Raw genomic sequence first — 19668 nt, 5'->3', positions numbered from 1 at the left:
TGAAGTGGGCTTCTTGTAAAAATATTACTTGTGCTTTATTTAATTTCAAGTACTTTAACAGGATGAGTCTTTTCCCTGGATTATTTAATCCATTAACGTTTAAGGAAAGAAAAATCAAATCCAGCTTATTTATTCAATGTTTTAGAGTGTAATAGGTGTGATAATTTATTTTATTTTTATTTTATTTTACATTTGTTGACCAGGATAGTCCGACTGGATGCATGCCCATTTTCAGCAGAGGCCTGGGGAGAAAAGCTCCAAGGGTAAGCAGATGCAGCATTACATAATACCAGCATTACATATTACAAACAGACTATTTACAGAGATTACATAAGTAAGCAAGTTAAACAAGTTCCACAGGTTACAGTTAATTCTGAGCACAAGTCAGGATTAAATTAAATTACACAGTAAACTGTTTAACAGATTTTTACACATGCTAGAGAGAGTTAGCCAGGCTTGATACATTGACATAGCCAGTTAAGTGACAAATGTTGTTTGAGTCTAGTTTTAAATTGACCTAAGGTGGAAAGTAAGGTAATATCAGCTGGAAGAGAGTTCCAGGATCTACTTACAGAGTTTGCAAAGAGAGAATCACCAGCTGTGTTATTAATTTTGCTAGTCTGAATTAGTAGTTTGTTAGAGGATCGAAGCGGTCTAGGATTGTTATAGGGGTGATAATATTTTTAAGTGCAGGAGTATTGTCCGGATTATAGAGGATTTTATAGGCCATAATCAGTTGGTTATACTGGATTAGGCTGGGTAGTTCAAGCCAACCAAGCTGATTTAGATTGATGCAATGATGTGTCCTAAAAGGAAGCCCAGTGGCAAACCTGGCAATGTGGTTGTAGCAAATTGAGAGTTTGTTAAGGACAGTCTTGTTTAAATTCGAGAGTAGAGGGGATGCATACAGAAGGGTTGAAAGAAGGTGAGAGTGAGCTATAGCAATTTTAGCTGGAGGGGTTAGGAAGGCTTTTATTCTTTAAAGTGACCCTATTTTTTTATTGATGGTTTTGATAGTTTGGTTAACATGTAGGTCAAATTTTAGATTATTATCTATGATGACACCTAATAGTTTTGTAGATGGGTCAGGGGAGATTATTGTGTCATCATTTGATTTTATGGTAAAGGTGAAAGCGGTAGACCTAAGTGTTGGTGAAAATAACAGCATTTAGCAATAACAACATTTAACAGCAATAACAAAGTAGCCATAATATTTAGGATTTGCGTACCCTTCTTGGAAAGGTTATATTTTAGTGACAAGGTGCTGATTCCCAATATAAAATACAATTTAATATCAGACTGAGGCCTAAAAAAAGAAAAAAATATTTAAAGCTAAATGTTTAACAATCAGTAAATCCATTAACTGACATGGAGTGTAAAACATTCCTAATCTGACAGGAAAAAAAATCCAGTCAGATTAACCATCACTTACAATTTTTTGGAATAAGTTTGCCCAACTTGAGGCTCCAGAGTATATATTTTATGAAATTCTATAGATTAATTGATATGAGCGAACAACAATATATTGATGTAATATATAGTTTGATTATATATAGTACAACTAAATTTCACTAATAATCCTTTGTTTGATTAAAAAATACATATCCTCACTTCTGTATGAATTATTGTAGAAGAAAATAATTTACAATTTGATAATGAACATGTATAGATGATATTTATCAACTAAGGTCTCAAAGAGCATCTAAATATGTAAATTTTCCAATAATTTGAAGATAGGTAAATGTAACAGTGTTAATCATGATAAATCAGTACAGTAGTAGATCAACATTTAGAGCATTTATAGTAACAGATATTACATGTAACTAATTGCTAAAGCATTTCTCTCACTATGAGGTGTTATGTGATTATCACTCCTCTATATAGTAATTTCACATATTTCCCTACTGCTACTAGTTAGGAACAATATTACAATAGTATAATCATAAGCAGGACATATGGAAATGGGATGTGTATTTACAAATGATGATGGTTGACAGAGAAGATACTGCTCAAGCAATTCCTGTCTATCACAAACTCAGTAAGATCATATAACCATGGAAAGAATCCAACAATAATTAATAAATATAAATTTACTTTCTAACAAATTATGCAATGTTTTATATAAAGAAGCATGTCTTAATATTTCATCAGCAATTGAATAGTCTTCACTATTGTAAGATAAAACTTGGTAGAGTCAACAATTTCGAACATATTTAAATGCAGAGTCATTACTCATTCAAGAAAAATTCTTCTTTTTTGTACATGTATATTTACTTCTTTCCTCTTTATTTATTTCCTCTTTCTATTTCTCTTTCAACCTTCTTTTAATGAAAAGAAACATTTGCTATATATTCCTTAGCATTGACATTACATTCCTTATGTATTGAGTTGAACATTTGAGCACTGCACAGTGAGTCCCCATTACAACATAGTTAATCTTCAGCCCTTTACTCAGGTCAGACTTGGTGACCTAGTTAATTGCATTAGTACTGTGTTTGTGTATGAACTTTGTTTTCATCATAATAGTTGTTTTCTTTTATATACATACATATATATATATATATATATATATATATATATATACATGTTCATATTCTTATGTATCCTTATATATATGTGCACATATTTATGTCTACATATCATTACGCACATATATGTTGACTTACATTCTCTGTATTAATTTTGTCAATAACCAAGAGAGCCTTTGTGTTTGAAAGAAAAGTTTGAGAATGGAATTAAAGGAAAATCCCCCTTCTTAATATGTTGTCCAATTATTTGTTATTGTAGTTATCAGACAATCTCTCATAACACATCTCATATACGGATAAATATATTAATGTCTATATTACAAACATTATTGTGTGCACATAATAAGATAGACTCATTTTCATTTAACTCTTATTTCAATAAATGTTCAAAGAGTTCTAAAATCGCATATCTAACTAAACATCTATCTACTATCCTTTTTCCGCCCACTATTGTATATGAGGACAACATTCCAATAGTAGTAAGCCTCTAGGGCCTTAACATTTTGAAATTAGCTTAACTTCTTTATATACCAACTGCAGGATGGAGATTAATTGTAACATCACTAAGCATGGTTAAGCAGAAATTTATTAATATCTTGGATATTTGTGCCTCATGGGCCAGCCCCTATAACAGTTATATTGTATATTTCCTCAATAGCTACACTGTAAGGTACAGCATAGTTGTACCAAATGAAGCAGATATCCCAAATCAAAACTGAAAGAGCCTGAGTCCAAATGTGAAATGATGGTACTAGAAAATTATTTTATATGCTTCCTATGACTGTCCTTACTGTTTTACCCACTGGGAGATTTTAAACAGGAACAATTTAGATGTGTTAGAGCCAATTGTAACTAAATATTTATACTATATTCTACTAACCTGTCACCAGATTATTATAACAGCTCTTGATCACAAACTGAGGTCTTAGTACAGAGCTTTTAAGATTTCTATGAGTCACCAGAACCTGTTCAAACATATATTAGTTACTGCCAGCTATGATGTACAATGTATGGGCTCATATCTGTAACTTATACATGCCCTAGAACCCCTTAATAGGTATGAATTAATAACAAATGCCTGATTTGCTTTCCTCCTCGCATATTCAATAGTGCACAGCAGTGATCAGGGTACAAGACATGCTTAATGTATGTACAAATTCACAGGATTTCACAATATATCTGTTGTATTATCTATGTGGCATCCTCAGGATGGAACAGCATCTGTTCTGATGTTATTCTTATGTTACGGTCGGGTTGTGAATGGTGGAGTTCTGTACTAAAGGAGATTATGATATAGTCAAAAGCAATACTGTACTTAGATGCAAAAATAAGCATAAGCTGATTCAGGCCTTTTCTTAATTAGCACAGATGGATATACTCAATGAAGATTACCTTATCTGATGTTCATGGCTTATTTTTCACAGTTGTCATAACCACTTTAGTTTGTCATGTTAACTTTTTTGATTTATTGATCTAAGATTTTACTATACCATTCTAGACTATACCATTGCCGCCTCACAGCAAGAGGCTCTCCTGCTCAACTCCAGGCTGGAGTGCCCCCCCGTGTGAAGCCTTAACGTCCTCCCCGTGATTGAGTGGGATTTGGTTATTTCCTCAATAAAGAATATGTTAGCGTAAACAGTACAGTGTGCTATAGCATTTCCTCATTCATGTTACTCAAGACTAATAGCACTTTATTACAGGCTATTTGAATGATGAAGATTTCTAGGAAATCTATAAACTAAACTTTTTCCCACAATGAGGTAGCCTTCTGTGCCCCACTTTCATATAATTAGTTTAATACCACTTAAGAAACAAGTTAGAGAGGGACTGGTAAGTCCTAATGGAGTGAAGTATTTGCTTATTTCTAAGCTCCATTTGTCATTAATAGTTAGAACGTACAAACGATGACAGCTGTAAGCATTCTTTTATTCAACAGAAAGATTTTAATTATCATTTCCTATCCATTATTTACAAAATACTTTCATTTATATATATATATATATATATATATATATATATATATATATACAGTTGCTTGTGTGTAGACTAGAGTAATAATGTATTTAATTATTAGTGACATATTGTGTAAAGCCAAATCTATTAATTTTTGATCTGTTAATTTCCCAAACACTCGAGGAGATTTGTAATTTAGCAGTGATGTCATCGTCATTTACATAGTCCCGCCTTGGTTACTATAGAGATCAGTTTCTAATTCATTTTACTTGGATCAAATTAACAATTCTAATAAATTCTAACATTTAGTATAATGTCTTATTTGCATTATGTTTCAAGTAACTTCGGGCTGCTGAATCAGCGAGACAGGCAAATGAGATCTCCGTTACACCTGAGCAACTCTCGTACAGCTGGCCACGGATTTCTAACACAGTACGCAAAGGCAACTCATACAAGCTTCTTAATGTTAAACAAAGCTCAGTTTACAGGCAGCCATGAGAATACTTGAGTGAAAAAAAAAAAAAAGGAAGAAGCAACTTTTGAATTCAGCACAGTGCTCGAGGTTACTTGCCTCATGAAAGAAAGAAATGACAGTTTGGAATGTTAAAACGCTAAGCTAGAAATAGAGTCGGGAAAGAATATTATAATATGTTGAAGTCATATAGTGACAGAATGCTTGAAATGACTTCAATAAAAAGGAAAAATAAATAAATAAACATATAACAAAAGTTCTTTGCATTATATATATATATATATATATATATATATACGTATAAATAATCAGATTCTAAATTATCTATTTCAGATTGCTAATTAAATGGACAGTTCTAAAATTACCTGTTTCAAAACTCTCCCTACACCACTTCCCTCTTCTTCCCTTAATAAAGTAATGGAAGGAAGGAAAAACAATTCAATAAATAAATGAACATATGTGTGCAGGATTCAACTAGCTATACACCCTAGGTATCACTAGCAGTTGTATCTAATAATAGTATAGCATTATTAATTTTAGATTGCAAGTTTTATAAAGACATATGCAAGACAAATAAAGTGATGATACATACTTAGTTTGATCTTTGAGAGAATTAGGAAGTCCAGTAATTTTGGCTCCAGTTTTCAATTTCTTCTTTCTTACATCCATCCAGTTGTTTTTCTCCGATGATCTTTTAAGGGTCATAGATGGTGTCCAGTCCATACCTTGTGGGAATGTAATGATGTTATTGTTTTGGATAAAAGAAACAGCTTCTTCTATATTGTTGAAAGAACTCATCTAATTCTGGTGGTAGATTTTGATTTTGGCTGGATAGACTAATTGTGCTTTAAATTTATTTTGCTTTAAAAACCTTACCAGTGGCGAAGAGCTTTTTCACATTTCCAGGACTCTTGTGGAATAATCGTTGTCTAGCCTTATTTGGTTTCCTTTAAAAGATAATGGACTTTTCCTCCAAGCTGTTCTCAGAATAAGTTCTTTATCTAAGAAGGATAGGAACGTCACAACAATAGATCTTGGAGAGGCATTAGGGGAAGAAGAAATAGGCTTCCCTATGGCTCTATGTGCTCTCTCAATCCCGTAGGACATACCTTCTTTTAAGTCTAAGAATTCAGACAGCCAGGAATTTAGGAAGGAAATAATATCTTCTCCTTCTGATTTTTCAGGGAGACCAAAGATTCTAATATTTTTCTCCTCTCTCTGTTTTCAATATCGTCTACTTTATTTATCAACCAGTTATTTTGTTGCAGTATGGTCTCACAGTGGGATTCATCTTCCTTAAGCCTTTTATCTATGTCATTCAGTGAAGTTTCAATGTTCAGAATTTTGGATTGTTGCTGCTGGAGAATTTCCTTCAGGACATCAGTTTGTTGTTGACAGTTCATCTTTAAAATTTCAAGATTGTCAGTAAATCTATCCATTTTTAAAGACAGTTCCTGGAGAGTGGTAGATATAGACTGGATCTCCTTCCTTAATGTAGAGTCAGCATGTGAAGATTTTGAGTTGCTCATCCCTGTTTAGTAGTATAATCCTTAGTTTTGACAGGAAATGTTTTAAGAAAAGTCTCCAAAGTTGAGAATCTAGTAGATTATAGATTCCCAAATAGATTGTATAACTTTAAGGAGCTGGTAATAGAATTTTAAATAATAATTTTCCTGTTTCTTAGTAACTGATATGGAGCTCAGGAAAAAAGCTGTTACCAGTTGGCCATCTAGGCTTTGCCCCTAGAGATCACAGTCATGATGGTTAACAGGGTCATAGGTTAGTACTAAGCTAACTGCCCTTGTGAGCGATTATAAGCCTAGCCAATTATCCCTTGTGAGACTCAAATGCTGCACCTTGTGTTTGTAAGGCAAACACCTTCACCATTAGGCCACCATCCCAACCCAATGAAAGGCAAGTGTGGTTAGTCATAAAGTATGAAGCTAATTTTGTCTTTTATACACATATTTTAACATAGTAGCTCATGTTACTTCATATTTTACTTAACAAAATGCTATTTATTTTGGTACTTTATCCCATGTTCTTGCTATTCTCTTTTACATTTAATAATCTTGTTACTATAGCTGCATTGCCTTCTCTTTGTAGTATGTTAATCAAGTAATCCAGTAAGGCAGTATATTTCAAAAAAGTGGCTGCATATCAGATATTGAAGGTAAAAGACAGGCAGTCAATGGAGAAAATAAGAAAGTAAATTATCACATGAAGCTGGATACATAGAGCTGCCTTCTTACTACAAAGGAACAGACTCTCCCATGTGACAGATACAAAACACTGATTTGCTGGGCTAAACTACAACATTAGCACTTTTCAGGCTGCTGAAGACACTGACTTAATGGTACAGTTAGCTGATCATTTCAAGTTACACTGCATGTATTTGAACAAGATTTGTTAAAAAGAAAATACAACACCAAAATGTGTGCAGTTCTCTGTAGTGGAAAAGTTATTTATTCTTTCTTTCTTCTTTTTATTTCAAACATAGAGCTTGTTGTCCTGGATTTGATTCTGTATGTCACCGTTTATCCCCTGTGTGATATTGAACAAATACATAACCAAACAGTGCTCCTGTTTTGCTCCTGAAAAGTATGACTTGTATCAAGTATGTTTACCTGGATAACAACTGAGTAAATAACTAAATACAAATATAAACTGCACTATCACTGCTTCTCAGTGTAGTTTTATGTCTGGTTCCTTTTGACCTTAGATGACCGAATGCTTTGTATTTCTCTCTTGGAAGGAGTCATTTATCTTAAGGTCATGGTGTTGTCTCTTTGGACAGTAATAGAGCATCTTATAAGTTGTGTAGAATCTCTATAGTAGTTTATGATAGCATACTCAAACTTTCTGAAAAACCTTGTGTAACAAGGAACATCCTGACAAATGCTTGTTATTACCTAACTTTTCTTAGTCAGCCAGCTTGCCTCAAGCTGTCCAACACTGATTTCTGTTTAAGTAAAGTAGTAAATACAGATTCATAGTCACCTACACTCGGTTAGATGATTGCTTCTTCATCACGCAATGCACATGCACAAATCCATGCCATCCTCTTGCCCCTAGGGGCCATATAATGGGTAAAATAGGGTTATATTGGCTAGGCTTATAAGGCTCCTAAGCCATTAGACTAGTAATCTCATCTTAACCTATGAACCTACTGTACACACACAAACACAAACACACAGTATCCCACATTGTGGCATGTTAATATGAGTCACAAATAGTCAATAAACCCTTTCATCAAAACTCATTATTTAATAAAAGCAATAAATAAACAAATAAGTTTGCAGCCCTGAGTATGTGCTTGTTATGTTTGGTAACTCCCCAGTATCTGATGTAAATCAGGCATTTTTCACTCAGACTAAAACATTTGGGTACACTCCAAAACATAGATTGCCACAAGATGAATGTCCTTTATCAGCTATAAGAGCAGAAAAAAATTGACTCCAGTTTTGTATTCTTTATTCCTATTACACTCTGATCCGAACTTATCCGTCTCTTTCCATTGCAGATGTGAACCTACACCCTGATTCTCTGTACTTCAAACAGCCAGTGATTTTTTATGGTATTATTTGCAGTGAGAGCCCACCACCACAGTATTATATGTAGAAACACAAATCTATTCTTCTGCCATAAAAACTCTGGTCATTGCCTGACTGTTAAGGTCATTTAAATGTAGTGTTACATACAACTTTTCACATATCTACTTCAGTGAATTTTAAATATGTGTGCGGTACTTTTGGATGAGTGGGCAGCAACATTTCTCAATGCATTTGAATTCTGGATATTTCATCTCCCAGGATGGGGCTCCCACCTACTTCTATGCAGCAGTAACCACCTGATATAAAATGAAAGGATTCAAATCACAGGCATGAAAGGCTTTGATATTTATTTTAAGCAGGTATGTTGCCAATCATTTAAGCTACACCATCTGCTATAGTAACAATGCTGTCAATTTCTCCAGGGTACAGAACTTACAACAGGCTTATTACCAATTAGAAAATGTCATAACAGTGCTCACAGAGCATATTTTTGACAAATGACCCATAAGCAGATTGTCAGATAGAATGGCTTGCTTGTTACTCTGCACCCCAGGTTGTCAAGGTTAAAATCAAAGGGATTACTGCAAATATATTTCCAATTTAGCTAAGTGGAAAGAGACTAAAAATAGTTAATCAGGATAGCCAGTAATAAATGTATGAGGTAATAAAATTGTCACAATCTGAAGCAAGTTTTACCATGCATGTTTTTTAACACAAAGCATATGCCTGTATTTTCCAAGAAATATACATGTGCCAACATTTATCTCCACTGGTATGTTACTGACACTGAACACACCAGTGGTACTAAGGACTATTCCCAAGTCCCCAGCTCATTTGTTCATGTCAAAATAATATAAGTTATGCCATTATTTTCTCTTACTGCTGCTGTACAGTTGCTAAAATATTTCAGGAACAGAGTAAAAAGTGGAAAGGCACACACAGTACTATCACAGGAGAAGTTCCAAATTAGAAAACAAATTATAAAAAAATGCAAATATTTCCTATTAATTTTACCATTAAAAAATGTTGTGTATGATATCTGTATGTGACTAAGTTTTTTTGCCTTTTTTTATTTGAATCCACCTACCGGATGTTACTTCACATGTTTCGCCTTCATAGGTTCAGAGATTCATAGTTTCATACAAAGCTTAGGAGTGTAGAACCATCAAGGAACACACATACCTCTTTATACTGACATTTGTTAACCCTTTCAAAGAGATTATATCCCTTTAGTCCAGGCATGATTTGCATGGCTCACCATACAATTGTTAAGTCTAGCTTTGAAAGTAAATAGGACATTACTTTAATATTTAAAGGGACTTTGTTAGAAAATATGGACTACGGATTCAAAGATGGCTGCCGTTCTGTGAACACTGCTGAACTGCAGCTCTCCAGTTAACCTGAGGAAATCAAAACCCTGAGTGGATACTACAAAGTTTTCAACATCAAAACTTTGATAAACTTACTCTAACTACACTTATTTATCCTGGATTGAGAAGAAAAACCGGAAAAAAAGGAATATATTTCATTGGATTACAACAGATTAGCTAGCTCTGCAGAGAGGAATACACAAAGGAACCGTGTGCTTTTAATATTGCAACTTTTTATGTTCCAATAAGATGTCAAAAGAAGACAAAAGCATGGATATAACTATGACTAAAACAAAATTATCGGAATTGCAATCACCAGAAAAAGATGTGACTATTAAACGACAAAAACTTACTAAAGCACAGGAACAACAGAAACTAGGGACAAAAACTAAAGCTGATCAAGCTTTAAATATGGAGGATATCAAAACTGCACTTCTGCCTATACAAGAAGCTTTAAAAGAACTGACTTGTCAAATACAATCATTTGGAATTTCATGTACTCAGTTGCTAGAAAGAATGGATAAGACGGAGGCACGAATTTCTGATACTGAGGACAAATTAGTTTTACTGGAAAAAAAACTAATCTGCATGATGTGGATATACAGGCTATACAAAGTAAGCTTACAGACCTAGAAGCAAGATCCAGGAGAAACAATATCATTGTCAGAGGGATTCCTGAATCCATTCAATATAATAAACTGATTCCATCCATACTGCAAATATTTGTAGTGCTTTTAAATGATTCTGATACTGTGAAACAAATCATCGTGGAAAGAGCACACAGAGCTTTGAGAGAGGTACAAGCATCTAATTTTCCTAGACCTGTGTATGTTAAACTGTTTAATTATCAAGATGTAAATAGAATACTTATTACTGCAAAACAAGGTGGAGGCTATATTATGTGGAAAAACAATAAAATATCTCTGACACAGGATTTACCTATACAGATCAGACAGGCTAGACAGTCTCTGTCTCCTTACTGCAAATTTCTTATTGACAAACAAATGAAGTTTCAAATGAAATATCCTAATATGCTTATATTCACAGTGGATGGGGCTAAACATTCTGTTTCCACCAAAAATGAGGCAAGAAATCTGTTTCTTAAAATTTTCAAGGCTTTACCTGCATCAGAGACTTGAATTGAACTTTTGCTGGGACTGGCATGCTACTATGTTTACTGTGCTTCGAGGACTGGGTAATCTTTTGTTTGCATTTGTAAAGCTTAGGCCTATTCCTGAGCAATATAACTGTTTGCTTTTCTTTATCTTGATCTCCTGCACTTGTTTCCTGACATTTTATGGCTTCTACGAACTGTTTTCAATGAGGAGGAAGACAGGAAGTGCTTAAAATGCTGTTGAGGGTGTAGATTTCGTTGTGGCACGTCCGGGAGTCCGTCTGCAAAAGTGGTCCCCCGTCGCAAGCATTTTACAGGACTTCCTGGTTTGGAAAACCGAAGAGAACTGTTTTAAACACTCTCTTGCTTATTTAACATTAAATAACACTGTTCTATAGTAATTTAAGCACATAGGAACTTGTTAGGAACTTCATTTATTAACTTTCAGTCAACATTTTGTAGTTATATTATTTAGAGAGGGTGCAGGGATTTAGCAATGTTTATTTAACCTGTCAGCATAGTTTTTAATGTTTTGTGTTATTTTCATTATTTTATTTAGTTAGAAGCTTGCTTTATTATGAAACTAGTATAAGGTGAATGTATAACAAAGGATATTAATAAATTTGCTGTCTATTTGCTTTAATATAGGGTTATATATTAGTATGTATTTTTTCTCTTTCTCTTCTCTCTTTTAATGCATGTGGTTTATGTATAGATAACTAATCCAACTGAAAGTGCATTATTATAGTGAAAGTGCATTATTTTAACCTACTGAAAATGCATTATTTTTTTACTTTATTCTTTTTACATGTACTACTGTTACATTTTTAATTTGATTTGTTTAAATAGTAATTAACCAAAGAGATGTAGTTTATGGCAGTGTTTGTTAGGGAATGTTTAGTTTAGGCTTTGTCGTAGTGAAGTTAGGTTTTATAGGTCTTAATTGTGATACATGTGTGAAATTTTACATTGTGGTGTTTTTATATCTGTTGTTTCTTTTAAACCCTTTGTCATTTTATATTATACAGGACCTATTCATCTCCTGGTCCGGGGTTAGAGTGGGTATGCACTGGTTGGGGATGGGATATAAGGATTGCTTCCAGATTATGTATGGTTTTGAATTTACTGTTTTTTTGTTTTTTCCATGCTCTCTCTCCAAAACTTTCATCTTACAGTGAATCTTTGAAATGTGGGAAGTAGATTCATGGAACGTTAAAGGGCTCCAGAACTTGAAGAAGAAGAAACTGGTGTTACATGCATTGTTGCAGGCTAAGGCATGGTTTATCCTACTCCAAGAAACGCATTTAATGAATGATCAATGGGGTGATGTTAAAAAAAAGAAATGGATTAGAGAAGTAGTAGTATCTGAAGGTAAGTCAAATAGTGCTGGGGTAGCCATAATTATTAAAGATCAATACAAGGAAAAGATATTAGATTCTAATACAGATAAAAATGGACGGTGGTGCTATGTTATTCTTTCATCTACCTTATTTGATAAACCTATTTTACTTTTAAATATATATGCTCCCTGTAATGACCAACAACTATTTATAGCATCACTATATTCAATTTTAACACAATTTGATAGATATTATGTAATTGTTGGAGGTGATTGGAATACCTACCAGAATCCGAAGTTGGATAGATCTTGTCCACAAAGAGCATTTAACAAGCATGCTCTATTAGCACTGAATGATCTTAAAGAAGATTTTCAATTATATGATCCATTTCACTATCTGAATAACGATAATAGTACAAGCAATTTTACCTTTTATTCCCCATGTCATAAAATGTGGTCCAGAATTGATTTCTTCCTGATTTCAAGAGTATTGATCAATCTAGAAACTACAGTTATGGTACATGCCCATTATATATCAGACCATTCTAAAATTTAATTGAGTTTTACTAAGGGGGTAAAAGATACTTTGAGACAAAGAGGTTATAATTGGTCTCTTAATCCAAATCTATTGAATAAGGAGAATATAATACTGGAAATTACAAAGTACCTGAAAGACTTATTGATTGGTTTAGGGAAACAACAATTTGCCCCAGATATTGAATGGGCAACAGTTAAAGCTCAAATAAGAGGGACACTTTTGCAAAAAGCATCTTATTATAAAAAATATTAAACAAAGATATTCAAACTTTAGAAATAAAAATTAAATTACTTGATCAAGAACTGATTAGAGATTTTAATGAGCAAACAGAGAAGGAACTGATTAAATGTCAAAAGGATCTCTTTTTACTTCAGAATAGTAGATTAACATTTCAAGAGTACAAGATGTTAGTGAGGTATGCCAGTCATGTTCAAACACCATCGAGGCATTAGCTAGGATCATTAATCAAACAAAACCAATCGTGCAGATTTTGGAAATACAATTTAATAATAAAATATATTCTAAAACTGAGGAGGTTCTTAATATCTTTGAGAAAATATACACTAATATTTATGCTGGACAAAAGGATATGACCCCTAACAGGAATTATGAACAATTTCTACAGTCAATTAAGTTTCCAACAATAGGAGAGGACATTCAAAATGACTTGGTTAAACCGATATCTGAAGAAGAAATAGTATATGTAATTCAGCATATGAAATCACATAAATCACCAGGTCCTGATGGCTTGACACTGGAATGTTATAAAAAATTTGCAGATATTTTTGGTAAGATACTTTCAGTTGTGTTTAACTACATAATTAGGAATAAAATTAATGATCCACACCTTAACGCCTCAAAAACTATTTTTATACATAAAGCCAATTCAGATCCTCAAAATCCGGATAATTATAGACCGATATCATTAATAAATGTAGACATGAAAATTCTAACCTCTATTATAGCATCTAGACTGAAGAGAATCATGACTCATATCATTTCTAAAGAACAGACTGGTTTTATGGCAGGTAGACAAACCAGTGATAATACACTCACACTACATACTATGTTAGAGCATGCTAAGCAAAATAATTTAAATATTTATGCCCTTATAATTGATGCCCAGAAAGCCTTTGATAGGGTTGATACAAATTTCTTGTTTGATCTTTTACCGTATTTTAATATATCACATGACTTTGTCCAAATATTACAAATATTATATAGTAATCCCTATACTACATTGTATATTAATAAAAACTTCTCTAAAAGAATACAGATTAAGACTGGAACACGCCAGGGTTGCCCTTTGTCCCCTTTATTATTTAATATCTATCTTGAACCATTGTTTTTATATATTAAACAAAATGTTTATCATAATGTCCCAATAATTTATGAAACTAAAATATTAATGGCAGCTTTTGCTGACGATATTAGCATTTATTGTGCATCTCCATTATCAGATACTGAAAAATTATTGAAGGCTGTTAATGAGTTCTCAAAAGTGTCTAATTATAAAATTAACTTGAAAAAAACCAATATCTTCCCTTTAAAGACACCTAAACCCTTTTCGTTATTGCCCTTAGTGGGACAGGTATCATTTAAAGAAAATATTAAATATCTAGGTATTGAGTTCTCTACTGATAATAAAGACTTTTATAATAATAATATTAAAGCAATCTGGGAACAAATAATTTCTGATTTTGGGAGATGGAAAAATTTATGACTGCCAATATTAGCAAAAGTTTCAATTATCAAAATGAACATATTACCACGATTACTGTATATTTTTAGGTCAGCCAATTTATTACTTTCAAGTCGTTTTTAAACGGATTCATAAAGAATTGGCTAAATTCATTTGGGAACCAAAGAAAACGAAGCTATCTTATGATAAATTAATGACCCCAAAAAATAGAGGAGGACTGGAATTACCTAATTTTGAAATGTATTATTTAATTGTAAATTCTAATAGAATTTTAAGAATTGCCAATTATGATATAAATAATACTAAGTGGACACCACCTTGGGTAGTTCTGAATTATAAATATATTGTAAAGTTAAATATCAATCCTAAAGCAAAACTTTTTTTAGGTAAGGATACATTGAAATCCTATGGGATTATTGAACACATCAAAACGAACATACTCTCTTTACATAATTTATTTTATTTATTAGATTTGGTTCAACATATGATGGTTTTTCAACCCTTTCATAAGAATCCTAATTTAAAATTGAATAATCAACTAATTGATCTCAACAAGTTTCCATTGATAGTTAATCTAACTTTGATTGATATATATAAACATCTTGACAGTTCGGCCAACCAAATAAGACAAGAACTTAACTTACCTAAATATTATCTGGTTATTCTGAGACAAATTAGAGAACTCACTATAAGCTAGTTTTAAACCGGAAGAAGAGGCTATTAATAGATGCTCTTTGTTGTGGCAAGCTCTCCAACAGGATCTTAAATATATCATGACAGCAAATCAATTAATTAAAGAATTTCAATTATTTCATGATAAAATTTTGTTATCAAACTACTGGGAAGAGAAAATCTTACTGACAGATAGAAGTAATATGTTAAAAGCAATTGACTTGACCATCAAATCTACTTCTCTTCAAAAATTAATATATACCCAGTTGATTTGGAACAATGCATATTATACATGTCTTACCCTGCATAAATTTAATCCCAAAAATTCACCAACTTGTCCATACTGTAAGAATCAACCAGCTGATCTTCTTCATATGTTCTGGAGTTGTAAATGTATTTTCAAACTTTGGAATTCCCTTAAGATCCAACTTCAAAAGGTGGGTTACATTGCCATCAACATTATCATGGAAATTTATGATTCTGCATATTCCCCCTAGAGAGATCCCTAAATCACAAATTATTATATATATTAATATTTTTCTATTAATGAAGCTTTATATAGCTTCAAATTGGTTAGAGCCATCTAAAACTTCATGGCAGAACTTTAGAGTTCTAGCGACAAAACATATATTGGCTCATAAATTACTATTAAACCCACAAAATAAAAATGTTAATAATCCAAAAATTTGGAAACAGATTTTTAATATTATACTAGCATAGTATTTTCAACTTGGAAATATTAATAATTATTTATGTGTGTGGAGAGAATTTAGTAATCAACTGTCAATTACCTGCATTTATTCTTATGCTTTTTTGTATTTAACTGTATTACATGGAAGCATTCTTGTAAATATTGTATATAGAGTGTGGTTATTAGTGATATTAGTTAATGCTTGATTTGTGAATATATGTTATTTTTGTTCTTATATGTGTTTGAAAATAATATAACAATAAAGATTTATTATGGAAAAAAAAAGAAAATATGGACTATGATGGGTTACAAATCTCCCATATTAGCAGATCATGATGTTTTTGATCTAGCAGCTGAAGTTTAGTTCTTTGGCATGAATGATAGAGAGACAGGTCATTGGTTCTGCAATGAGAAGGAAGAGATTGCAAAGGATAAGGACTTGCAGTGCACAAAAGGTTAAACACAGAAACAGTCTCAGGAGTCTATATGAAACATAGAAAAAAGATAGGGAATTTAGTCTTTCAAGCTTTGTTAGATTACATCATTTGGAAATCTTCTAGATCAGAAAACATTGGAGTCTTTTAAGTTGATCAAAGTACTTTGTGAGATACATTCTACAACGAGCATTATATTTAAGGATATGTGTATTAAGAAATGAGTAGAGAAGAATCGCTACTGTATGAGACCTAGAAAATATATCCCTACTGGTTAGGTAAGCAGTGTAGGACTTACTAACCACAACAAAGAATGGTGACCAAAAGAAACATTGCCATCAACATGGGTGTCCAATTTGCAGATAATTATCTGTATTGATCCTGCTCTGATGGGCCTGCTGCATGGCTATAAAACAAAGAGCATCAGAATTACCAGATCTAGGGACCTAAACCTCTGATATAATGTAAATAGGACATGTTGAAGGGACAGGTATGTCTCTCAGTGACTACCTCTTCTCTGGAGCAGGTTTCTCACCTATATGAAGCAGAGTTCTTCCCTAACCCAATTCAAGCATAACTTGAATCGGTGGATGGGGAATCATAAATTTAACCCTGGTCTGACACCCACATCTCTTATAGACAGAAGCAGCCTATAAATACTTGACCACACATGCCCAAGTCTACATGTACCACAGAAAATGCTGCTAGGTTTTCAAAACTTATCAGATACATTTGCGAAGTATGGCTAGGCCTTAAAAGGGCCTCTGGGGTTGCTAGCCTAGTAATCATCTATGAACCTATGAGAGAGGTTCCAGCAAGGAGGCAACAGGAGGGGGCAAACCAAAATACTGAATTTTTTGGCATTGAAGATGACCATGACTTACACAACAGGTGCTGGTTACTGCCAGGCTAGGGTGAAGTATCTGATTGTCCACAGAGGAGTATAAAATAGCATCCCATTTGCCATCATCAGCAGACTTAGTCAGCCTCAGTCCCTTGACATCTACTTTTGGTTCTGAGAAGTAGATAGCAAATAGACAGGGGCTGAGGACAGAGTCTTCTGGAAGCCTGCTGGTCAAGTTCCCTATATGCTGATTCTTTTGTCTTGTGGCATCATCATTTATGCCAGTTGTGTGTTCCCTTTCATCACAGTTTGGTATTCATAAGTCACACACATTTTCTAACAGTATCTTGTTTGCACTTAGATTAAATTGTGCTACATGTGGTACTTGCATCCACACATACCATCCATGGAATAAGTGCGATTGTAGGCCTAATCTAGGGAATACAGAACTCTAGCTAATATTGGGTCCCTTCAAGAAAAAAGAAAGAACGAGTTTTTTAAGTGATACTTTTCCTTCTCCTCACCTTCTTTTCCTAAACACTGTGGAACCTAGCTGTCTAGCCTGTGGGCAAAATAAATAAAATGCTTCAGGAAAATGTAATACACCTCTTAACCTGAGTACAATGCAAGTTTCTCCAGTGCTATCTCAGAGACAATTTTTGATTCTACTATTAATTCATTCTTGTATAGCTTGTAGAACAAATATTAAGGCTGATGCATGCAAATGACAATAGATTTGTCCTTGTGTGATATAAAATTTTATACTTTTAGACCTGATTACCATAAATCAAATGCATTAGAAGTAAAACTGTTTTATGATGTGGCATCCTTAATCATTCTGTCATGGATACAATTAACAAGTTATCAAATTAAGGATCAGTAACCGTAAAAAGAAATCACAACAGTGGGATGACTTAACATAGCATGTTGGGCAGTGTAGCCTCAAAAGGGCTGTTGCCTCTTATGGGATTAGTTTCTATGTCTTGTACAAGCAAGTGTTAGAACAGGCTTCATATATCTGCCTCAGACATGAAATGGAATGAGCAAGAAATCATAAAATAAAGGAAAAAAAAATAAAGGAACAGTCACTTACACCTTACATATTGTTTCAGACTCATTGCAAAATGCATATAATAATTTTATATTTCACAGTGATCCCTTGCCCTCTTCTGTTATTGCTACCATTGCTGTGATTACTGTTCATCTGGAAGTAGATTTTCTTTTTTTTTTTTGTTTGTTTGTTTTTTAAACTGCTACTGCCATTTTAGGGTTTAGATTATTTAAAAGTTACTAGATCAGTTATGGCTTTTGAATATTTGTTTTATTTCAAATCATAAAACATTTCCTTAATGATGAGGACTGCAAAATCGGAAGAGTATCAGCATTTTCATTAAAGGTTGTGAACAGAGAAAAAAAATGGAACCTCTCTATACCACCAGGAATACGTTGCAAAACTGGATTTTTTTTTATTAGTTTTGCATGACACAGTAAAAAAAAAAAAAAAAATGGATCAAACTTATGTCTGTTTTGTAGCTACAAGTAAGAAGTCTCTTGACACCTGAAAAAAAAAACTGGAAGACTTACTTGGAACTCCTACGTTTAGTGGAAAACTGTTTTTATGCTAAACATTTTGAAGGTAAAATACAGAAAATGCTACAGAGAAACAGACATATGAAGCATATTAGAAAACATACTGATTTACTAACAATGTATGTGGCCATGTTGATAAAGGTAGTTTAACAATATAAGAAGAGCCAATACAACAAAATTTGAGACAGGATTCTATGTGGGATAAATTGCAAATACATATAAAGAAGCTTACTATGATAAAATAATACAATGAGAAATTACATTAAATATAAATTTAGTACTAGAAGCAGAAAAAGAAATTTGGAGTGCTTACATGTTGGATTGTTAGTAATAGCATGTATATGAGTGTGGGGGGGAAACATACAAAGAGTGGCCCCAACATACCTTTCAACTGTACAGATTTTCACAAAAAGTTCAGATGTTTGCCTAATATTTTTGGCTTGTTCCTCATAAAATTCGTGGTTTTCTGGAAAATCATCCAAGATTGAAATCACTAAATAATGGTATACATTTGAGTTTAAGACTTCATACAAGTTTGAACATGTTTGCTAAAGTTAATAAGATCAATATTTAAAAATTGTCTCTATTTTTGGGCCTTTGTTCCCTCATTATTTTTGGACTTTGTCCAGATATTTTGTGTTAAAATGTTGAGGGGTATGGGCCCCAAGGCAATACAGGGGACTAGTGAACCACTGGTATAGCTAACAAAACAAAAAAATACATTACTTAGATCCTAGAACAAATTCAAACCTACCTGCATTAAAGACTCTGAGAAAGTGATCTTCATAGAACTATAAACTACAACCTGGAAGACAATATAAACTGAAACTAGCATCTAGAAACAAGATTAATTATAAATATTTC

Source organism: Protopterus annectens, chromosome 2.part1 (assembly GCF_019279795.1).
Source record: "Protopterus annectens isolate FY-2018-M chromosome 2.part1, PAN1.0, whole genome shotgun sequence".
NCBI classification, from domain to species: Eukaryota; Metazoa; Chordata; order Ceratodontiformes; family Protopteridae; genus Protopterus; species Protopterus annectens.
The sequence above is the reverse complement of the archived record's forward strand: the minus strand, read 5'-3'. Positions refer to the sequence as shown.